Genomic DNA, 9749 nt, shown 5'->3' with positions numbered 1-9749 from the left:
CCGACGACTTGGGCAATTCCAGCGGGACAATGCGATACCCCACATGTCCACTCCTGAATTGCTGCAGAGTGGCTCCAAGAACACTCTTCTGAGTTTAAGCACTTCCGCTGGTCACCAAACTCCCCAGACATGAACATTATTGAGCATATGTGGGATGCCTTGCAACGTGCTGTTCAGAAGAGATCTCCGCCCTCTGGTACTATTACGGATTTATAGAAAGCCCTGCAGGATTCTTGGTGTCAATTCCCCCGTGTTGCGGCACTTCTGAGTGCCTGCGGGGGCCCTACACGATATTAGGCACTTGCACCAGTTTCTTCGGCTCTTCAGTGTATGTAAACTTACTCGAGTTATTGGAATCACCATGCGTGTATTGAAATGAGGCTGGACCACTGAAACATTGAGACAATTGAAAGCTGAACTAGGACCTAACCAAATGCTCCAGATTCAAAATAATACGACTCAATGTGCTGATAATATAGTTTAAGGAATGAAGAGAAGAACGAGATAGTCGCTATTAATAAAGGAAACAGAGAAGCAGAATTCTCACTGAATCATTGTTTGAACGACAAAATAGTTCTCTTAGTCGTGCTGAAGGTGATAATTCCCCGACTTCATTGAACATATCGTGTTGCACATCCTCTTATAATATGACCCAATTTAAACATTGACTTTGAAACCTAATTCTTGAATCTAATTCTAATTCTGTCGATGGGTAATAGAGCACATATGCATGAAACCTCAATCCAAACCACGTGGAAATGCATATGATAGTTCTTTCTCCTGTGGTATTCCTTCGTACAATTGTCCTTACACAAATTAATCTACAGCCCTGTTAGGTGTTCGGGCATCTCTTAAAATGTATGCTAGTAAATTGTATCCTTATGGTAAAGGACCTACATAATCACCATGCACCAGTCATTCTTTGTAGAAGCCACCGGCTAGGCGGTGCAGTGTTGTGACGATGGACATGCCTTCCGGATGGAGGCTGTTCAAATACCTGTCAGGACGCTTGCAACTCGATTTCCTATGGTCACACTAAATTGCTTAAGGCAAATGTCAGGTTGGTTCCTCTGAAATTTCCAAGGATGATATCCTTCTTGATGAAGAGTCAGTTTCCTTACATCTACTACTAGAAAAAATTATTTGGCCGTTTGCGGAGGCCAGACACGACAAATGAATTCTATTTTTCCCGTAATTTGCTTGAGACTATTAGTTTCAATTCTTCTTCCAGCAATAGGATTGATAGACTGGATCTTCTGGAGTATTACATTTCTAGTCCCAAAGCTAGCGGTTTGCATATAGATGATCTCCAGCAGTTTCTGGCGGGGGGGGGGGGGGGGGGGGAAGGAGGGATTATATTTCATAAGAGTAACTGCCATTTACCCGTAACCCTTAATACGCAGAAGCTCAGAACAACATTCAGAAGAAGGTAACTGAGAGAAAAATTGTTTTTTCTAATTGTACAGAATTCAGTCTCAATATTATCCATTATCGCACGTTGTAAGTTTGAAAACTTTAACAAAGATGTCTCGGGTTTTTATGTAATACATACATGCAAGACATATACATTTTTATGTAATGAATGTGGGTAAAATATGTAAGAAAATATTAAAATCACGAAAATATTTTATTGAATATTTCACATAAAACAGTTGCCACTAAAACCAACTTCTGAAATACAGCACACCCTACCTTATAACCTTCAAATACACTTCAAGTAGAACGAAAGGTAGACTAAGAAGGTACGATTTACATTATTTTTCTTTCAGTTTCTATATTGAACTACTGAAAGGCTTTCGGTCACATTTGCAATGCCAGGTTCGGCAGCAGTTCTCTATAAACCGACACACGATGCGGATTTCTTAGAAACAATTTCTTTGTGTATGAAATTATTTTACTTACTCCCAGATAGCTGCCGCGCACATCTTCAGCCACACGCTGCAGTGCATAGGGCAGACAGGTGGATTAAGTTCGCACAGAATAGGCAAAAAGCAGTTGCTGCGTTCAGCATGTAGGTCGCAGCGTCGGAATACATAACAAGAACTTTTTTTATTGAATTCCTTCACGTTAAAGCACCTGGGCTGTCATTCACAAAACAACCAACTGTTGAATTATTTGTGTGTTCCAGATATTTCCTGTAGCTGGCCTGCCTTTGCTATTTGTTTGACTCCTAAGGCATGTGTATATTGCTGTATTCTTGTGTTTCCCTGGACATGTTCCTACATCATTCTTTCATTGAGCCAGTGAAGGGTTTCACCAATTACTCAAGGCTTTTTTGAGGCTACCTTGCTTGTACCAGTGATTGCCCTTTTTAGGGACACCCATTCCTCTGCAGCTGAGTCTCTACTATGATATTTCTTATCGCACTATCCTCATTAATTGCAGACTCCTTGCGTAGCTTCAGTGATCCATACTGCCTACGTCCTCCGCAACATTTCATGGAAGTCAACACGCGAATGGAGCATTTTTGGACTTAAGTTCAGTAGCAGAGTATGGTCGCAAGTCTAACAAAAACCACACGTTGTGACATACGCGTTGATACATCCAGTATAATTTAGTCCACGCCACAATAAAGATAACTCTGAGTATTAATTTCTCTATGTACGCAAATTATTCTTTTGTTGATTTTGAACTGATGAGATTTTCAGTCCTTTTGAAGTTGACTGTTGTAGTGAAAGATAAGCCAGAAATTATAATCTGCGTATAGTAGACTCTAAGTTTGATTGAAATATTTGCACTGGAGGAAAGAAAATGTGTAAGTGTACAAGCAAATAGTTCGAATTATCGTATGTCTTAGTGGACTGATGATTGTATTTTAGTGACTCTAAAAACGTACAGCTCAATAGTTCTAGAAACTTCTGCCTTAAGTAAACATTTCTCTGTCCTCATGTTTGGTGATGGCATTAAGGAAACCCACACCCAACAAATCAGGAAACAAACGCCACGGTTGGTTCTATTCATAAATTCTAAATTGGGACAGTGAACCTGTTGACTTCTCTAGATAGCAAAACATGTGTCTTTCGCGTAGGTTTCAGATTCTTGTCGAGCTTCTGTGCAGGACACTGAAAGCGCTTCCGCTATTCTAATAATTAATGTAGACCTAGGAATGCTCGTTGAGCTTCGTCGATGATTCAGATGAAACTGAAACCTTGATGATTAGCACCAGCTGACCGATCACAGTACTAACTTATTGGCAGCTATGCAAGCAGTACTGAGTGAATTTGAGATCCAAATTTCATTTTCTGAAATAATATGGTTAGGTCATCAACGTCTGAAACTAAGCCTTCTAGTCTCCTGTTGGTCATTCACAAATCCAGCTGGAAAACAAAATGTCCCCTACCGAAGTTAATTCGCTGGTCAATATCTTACTGCAGTTAGTTGTGGCGTGAATGCCAATGGTTCCGATGGGTGCCTAGTGTAACCACCATCGAATATTCGAAAATTACAGCCGCAATTCTAGCAGCAGTTAGACATATGAAGACGCGCTGAAAGTAAAGCCTCCGAATATTTTATGTGAGAACTCTTAAATATTTTTAAATAAAACAAACGTCACTAACATTCCGCATCTTTATTCTTTATCTGTACATATTTATTTCTCAACAAAGTCCCCGTGGTGACGAAAACATTTATTCCAAAGACAGACTAGTTTGTTGATATCGTCATTATAGAATGTTTGACTTGGTTGACACAGATACAATGTCGCCTCTACTTGCACCATTTTATCGCTATTAAACTGAAGTCCTCAAAGGTGTTCTTTAAGTTTTGGAATCAGATAAAAATCAATTGGGGACAAGTCGGGATTGTATGGAGGACGATCGATGACAGTGATCCCAAGGCGTCGGACTGTTGCAGATGTCGCACAACTAGTTCTGCCATTGTCACGCTGAAGGAAAGGATGTTCGATCTGTGGACGAAGTCTTCAAATTTGAAACTCTAATTCAGCACGCTGTTTCTCACGCACCGGCATAATTACATTAGAAATCAGCAGTGGGCTGAAAATATGTAGACATGAACAATAAAGAAGTAGGATGTTAATAACCTTTATTTCCACGTAAAAAAAGCATTGCCATTGCTTTTCAACAAGACCTCCTATATCTATGGAACAAACGAATAGCCCGTTTTGTTGGAGAAAACCACATTTTTGCTGTTATTGTTTTACTAGTTGTCATTGCTTGAGTTTGTTACGCAGTCATCTGTGCTACAAAATAATTTAGACGTTTAGTGCTTCGTAAAACCCTACCCATCTCATGAAAATATTGTTTCCTTTTTTTCACATAATTTTATCAGTAACTGATATTTTTATGGGAATCCCCAGCTACAGGTTTAATTCTATGAAATTTGAGAACATACAGTCCGTATTCATTTCCTGCATTTTGTTAGTTTTTCAGACTTACACACAACAGTGATTTTAACAAAGGCAACGGTGATTTCTTTTTGTGTTTACAACTTAGTTGTCTGCAAGTGAGACATTAAAGACTACTTTCTTCGAAATCAGTAAGACTCAATTTTGCTGTTTTCTGTGATCGTACTGATATAATCATGTACCACGATACGTGTGTGAAGAAGCGTTGAATCGCGAATTTTTAATAGTTATCACTACAGCCCGAATTTTTAAGTAATACCGTAACTTGTTTCTTGTCCTGCGCTCGTATGCACGCTAAATGTGTAAATTTGACAAATTATGTTTCCAGCGTTGAAATATTTCATTTTATCGTTACATATTTTACGTATTTCCCTGTAATTATATATTTTTACGAATTTCATATTTATCCTACATAATATCACATATTATTGCTTCTTTACCTTCTTACCGTCAATAGGCCCGTCCCTAGAACGTCAACCAAATCAGACCTTCCAAGGATAGGTAGGAAATTGTCCTAGAAAACCACATTATAAAACTACAAAACTTGATTAATTGCATTTTGAGTTGTGTTATGAAGGATGTGATTCTGCTTAAATTTTCGATATTTCAGTCCTGAAAAGCAAAGCAGATGCGAGAATAATACCGTCTGTAGCAATGCTGTAGCCATTACTATGTGTAGTAAAGGGGTTCGTGTGCTGTCGAAATTGGCAGTGGAGCAAACAAAAATTCTGCGACCACTAGCGACTTCTACCGTTTCATAACTAAGGTGTGTGTGTGCCTAGAAAAGTTTGCTACATGGTACGTCTTAAAGTTTCGCTACTGTTTGTGTTCATGACGCCTCCTGTTGCATCAGCATCATCATCTACATTAAGATCTTGAAATTTCAATGGCCTACGCTCTCACTATTGATGGAGAGGCTGCTCTTTGTCTAACGTCCAATAATCAATTCCAGAGCTAAGTGAATTTCAAACTACAGCAACGGACAAAAACAGATCTTCCAAGAGGCAAATGTTACTGGCGCTGAGGCAAAAAGATTTCAAACTCTACAAATGAATTTCAACATGATATGTGCTCTCGCATACAGGTCGAGAATGGGTGAAATTCAAATCTCAGTAACGGACAAAAACAGTGATATGTGCTCTCGCATACAGTTCGAGAGCTGTGTGAAGTTCAATAAGCTTCACGTGCCTAAATATTGTTCGTTTCTACAAAAGTACTGTGGGTAACGGATTATTGTTGAATCGTCATTAAGGAAAAAAAATTTAGATTTTTGTTACCAGTAGTCTCTGAAAAATGCCATCGTTATATAAATAACCACTGTGTACTGATAGTCGTCGTCGTCGAAACAATGGACGTAAGTAGACGTTTCATTTGCCATCTCGTTGTTGACAAATTCGATGGAGAGCTCTCAATGCCGGTACTGATTTCCTACAAAATGTTGTTAATGATCGTCGGTACCATTGATTCAGCATTTAAAAAAAATCGAAACAACCATCGGTGAAATTAATAGCAAGGGTGGTAACATTAAGATTGCAATAGTAACGCCACTGTTCAGTGAGGGAGCAGATAGCTCTGATGACATGTTCGAAGAATCTGGAGTCGATAGCGATGTTATGGGGGATCCAGTATTAGAAAGAGAATTAAAAAATGATTTCTGGAACACAAGACATCAAATAGGGCAGAAGGGATGACAAACACTCCATCGAAAATTCTAAAACCCATGGAGGAAGTGGCAACCAAATGACTATCCAGGGTTGGCGGGAAGAATCTGTCAGACTGGCGGCGTACCGCAAGACTTTAAGAAAAACATCGTCCGCATAATCCCGAAGCCACTAAGGACAGGTAAATGCGAAAACAATCGCACAATCACCTTAAGAGTTCATGTCTCCAAGCTGCTAACAAGAATAATATAGAGAAAAATGGAAAAGAAAATTAAGGATCAGTTACACGATGGTCAGTTCTACCAGAGAAGGCAACAGCACCAGGGAGGCACTACTGAAGTTGCGATTGGTAATGCAAACAAAGTTGAAGAAAAATAAAAACACGTCCATAGCATTCGTTGACCTATGAAACGTGTTCTCAATGTAAAGTAGTTCAAGATGTTCTAAATTATCAGAAAAATATAGGTAATCCACAGAGAAGGACGGGTAATATGCAATATGTTCAAGAATCATGAGGAAACAGTAAGAATGGAAGATATAGAACTACTTCTCGGATTAAAAAGTGCTCAATACAGGGATGCAATCTTTTGCCCTTACCGTTCAGTTTACACACCGAGGAAGCAATGATGGAAATGAACGAAAGATTCAAGAATGGGATTAAAATTCAGTGTGAAAAGATATCAAGTGATCCTCTGATGATATTGATAACCTCAGTGAATGTGAAGAAGAATTACATGATCTGTTGGATGGAATAAACAGATTGAGATTAAACCGGAAAACTACAAAAGTGATGAGAAGTCGCTGAATTCAGAAAAGCAAGAAGCTTAATGTTCCGGCATAACGATAAGCGCTGGCACGAAAATGAAGAACTCGAGTGAAGAGAGGGCTTTTAGGGAAGCAGCCTACTCACGACATATAGAATTCATATGCTTTCCATTGTGTGCCAGCCTACTTCGCTCATACTAGCCATGAAGTCACGAATGTTGTGCAATACCGTCAAAGTAAAGTAAATGATCTGACGAGTTAAAAGCATTTCAGGAATGAAGCTAAAATAATGTGTTAAGTTTCAGTTTAGTAAATATAACTGTTTTCGAAATATGGACGTTTTACGTAAAAATCATCGGCGGAACAGGAAGGAGCTAGAAACTTCAAAATTTATATTCTGATTCCTTTTTAATTGTTATTTAATGGAAACAAGCTGCTGGATCTCACAAAGTAATATTTTGGTTGAAATTCATGACTTTCTTTTTTTGTGTCCTTAAAGTACCGAAGCAAGATAGGTTAAGCAAGTGTTTAGATAAAGCTAGGATGTTTAGATTTACGTAGAATGGAGATACCCTATAATAACAAAGATGTGAGAAGTTTCGAAAAGTTAGCTATAAAACTATAACTGTAGCGTCTCTCCAAAGGGCAAGTTCAGAGCTCATCTATTGCCTGCAGCGCAAACAAAATAATTCTCTTACCAAAAGTATTTAACCTAGTGCTCTGAGCACTATGGGGCTTAACTACTGAGGTCATCAGCCCCCTAGAACTTAGAACTATTTAAACCTAACTAACTTAAGGCCATCACACACATCCATGCCCGAGGCAGGATTCGAACATGCGACCGTAGCGGTCGCGCGGTCCCAGACTGAAGAGCCTAGAACCGCTCAGCCAACCGGCCACCCCGGCTGGCTAACTTAGCCCCATCAGTATTTTATTACAGATACTTACCTGTGTGCTGATACCACAATTAAATTGAGAGCTTCATTGGCCTTCAGAAAATGAAGCAATGAATTATTTAGTAACTTGAAGTGGTGTTCTGCTAGCCCCAGCGGCTAGTCAGGAAGGAAAATGTTGTCGGCTGCGCCTTCAGCGGTCCGCAACGCGGCTATATAAATCAGAGCGCTGGGAGCTAGTAGAGTCAGGCCTCAGTTCTCTTCTAGATTCGTATCAGTGCGCACTCCGTGTCAGAAGCCGCGTCTCTTCTGCGCAGTTGCAAGGACAACATTGGATGCCGTAATACGTAACTTGGTATGCACGTAACAATGAGTTCGCATTGTGGTAAACTGTTAATTGCAGAACGACTTCAGTAATTTATTCTCAGTTTGTGATGTCGTATTTTCACGTGTCGCCGCGGGACAGACCTTCTACCATTACTAGCGTGGCATTTGATGAGTGTTAACGGCAAATTTTGGCGAGCATTCAGTTTGAACATTTAAATCGATAACGATTATTGAACAGTTTCGTTATCTAGGGATGATAGCATCCGCGCTCTATACTCTGAACAGCTCTGGTAGTACAATAGCTGATAGTAACATTGCTTGCGTAAACATTTGTCTGAAACATTACGCTTTATCGTTTTCAGAATATAGTGAAAATTGCTAAAGTACACTGCATTCTCTATGAATCCCAGACAACATTCTAAATCCACAGCGTAATGAACTTCAATGATCAATGACTTTATTTCTCCATCAGAGTGGCCACAGTGAACTTTAATTACAGGCATCACGTCCTGCTAATCACTTTCTGGTTGCCAGCATTGTAGTTAGAGAGCCTGTGTTGAGAATGGCAGTACAACAGACAAAATTCTCCAAGCGCCGCCCCACGGGCTGTGAGATGCCGTCAGCCAATAGCACGGTGCCTGGGACGTCGCCACGACAGGAGCGGCCTCTACCGGAAGACAATGTCTAGCAGAGGCACTAGCAGAACCGTTATTAGTGATCCATAGGAACTTGTGTGATAACTTGTGAGGACATTATATATAGCGAAGAACATTGATTAGTAGCATGTGACCCATCGCTTGCGACAGCTCGTACTAAGGAAAGTTAAGTATTGTCACTCTACTTTACTGTAATGAAAACCATTAATGTGATTTGCTTGAATTGTTGAATAGCTTCGAGAAAGCGACTTCCTTTAGGCACCCTGTAAGAGACGAGTGGGCAGGACACCACACTTACCATAAAAACTGGTGCTCACGAAACAGGCGAAGTTAAGGAAATCATATGTGTGTTCGTAGATTTTCCCGGCGAATGAAATGCTTGAAGGTCTCTCGGGCAAGCAGACGGGTTGACTGGTCGTTGTAGAACGAATTTTCGACGGCGTAACGTGCCATTATTATCAGGTTACTCCTGTTGACTGACGTCCTAGGTCGGCGGGTGGTGTAGTATATATACCTGTCGCCTCTCCCCTCCACTGACTCCGCTTATGGACCGAGGGATGTGCAGGCCGCGGTGGTGGGGGTAGCTTGAGCTGACGAGATGACTGATGGGCGTCAGTACGGGTGCCGCTTTCGGCGTGTGTGGTGCCCCGTTTCCGTTGATCCTGCAGAACTTTTATTGCTGGATTACACGCTTGGCTCAGTTGAAATCCGTTGTCCGTGTTAGTAAGGTTCTCGTGCAGACGGATTTCAATTGCTTCCTTGTATACACAGTCCCAAAAGCGGAATGTGTTGTGTAGGACTTCTGTATTCTCGTATTTCATACGATGATTTGTCCCGAGGCAATGTTCTACGATTGCAGATTTTGTAGGCTGTTGGAGATCGGTGTGCCGTTTGTGTTCAGTTCACGTTTCTTCGATGGTGCGAATGGTTTGCCCCACATATGCTTTCCCACCTCGCACGGTATGAAATAAACTCCAGATTTCCGGAGTCCTAAATCGTCCTTCACTGTCCCTACAAGGGGCTTGATCTTTGGCGGCGGGTAGACGCATTTGATGTTCTGACCTCCTAGAATCCTGCCTATTTT

This window comes from Schistocerca piceifrons, chromosome 3 (genome assembly GCF_021461385.2).
Source record: "Schistocerca piceifrons isolate TAMUIC-IGC-003096 chromosome 3, iqSchPice1.1, whole genome shotgun sequence".
Taxonomy (NCBI): domain Eukaryota; kingdom Metazoa; phylum Arthropoda; class Insecta; order Orthoptera; family Acrididae; genus Schistocerca; species Schistocerca piceifrons.
This window is presented reverse-complemented; position numbering follows the sequence as displayed.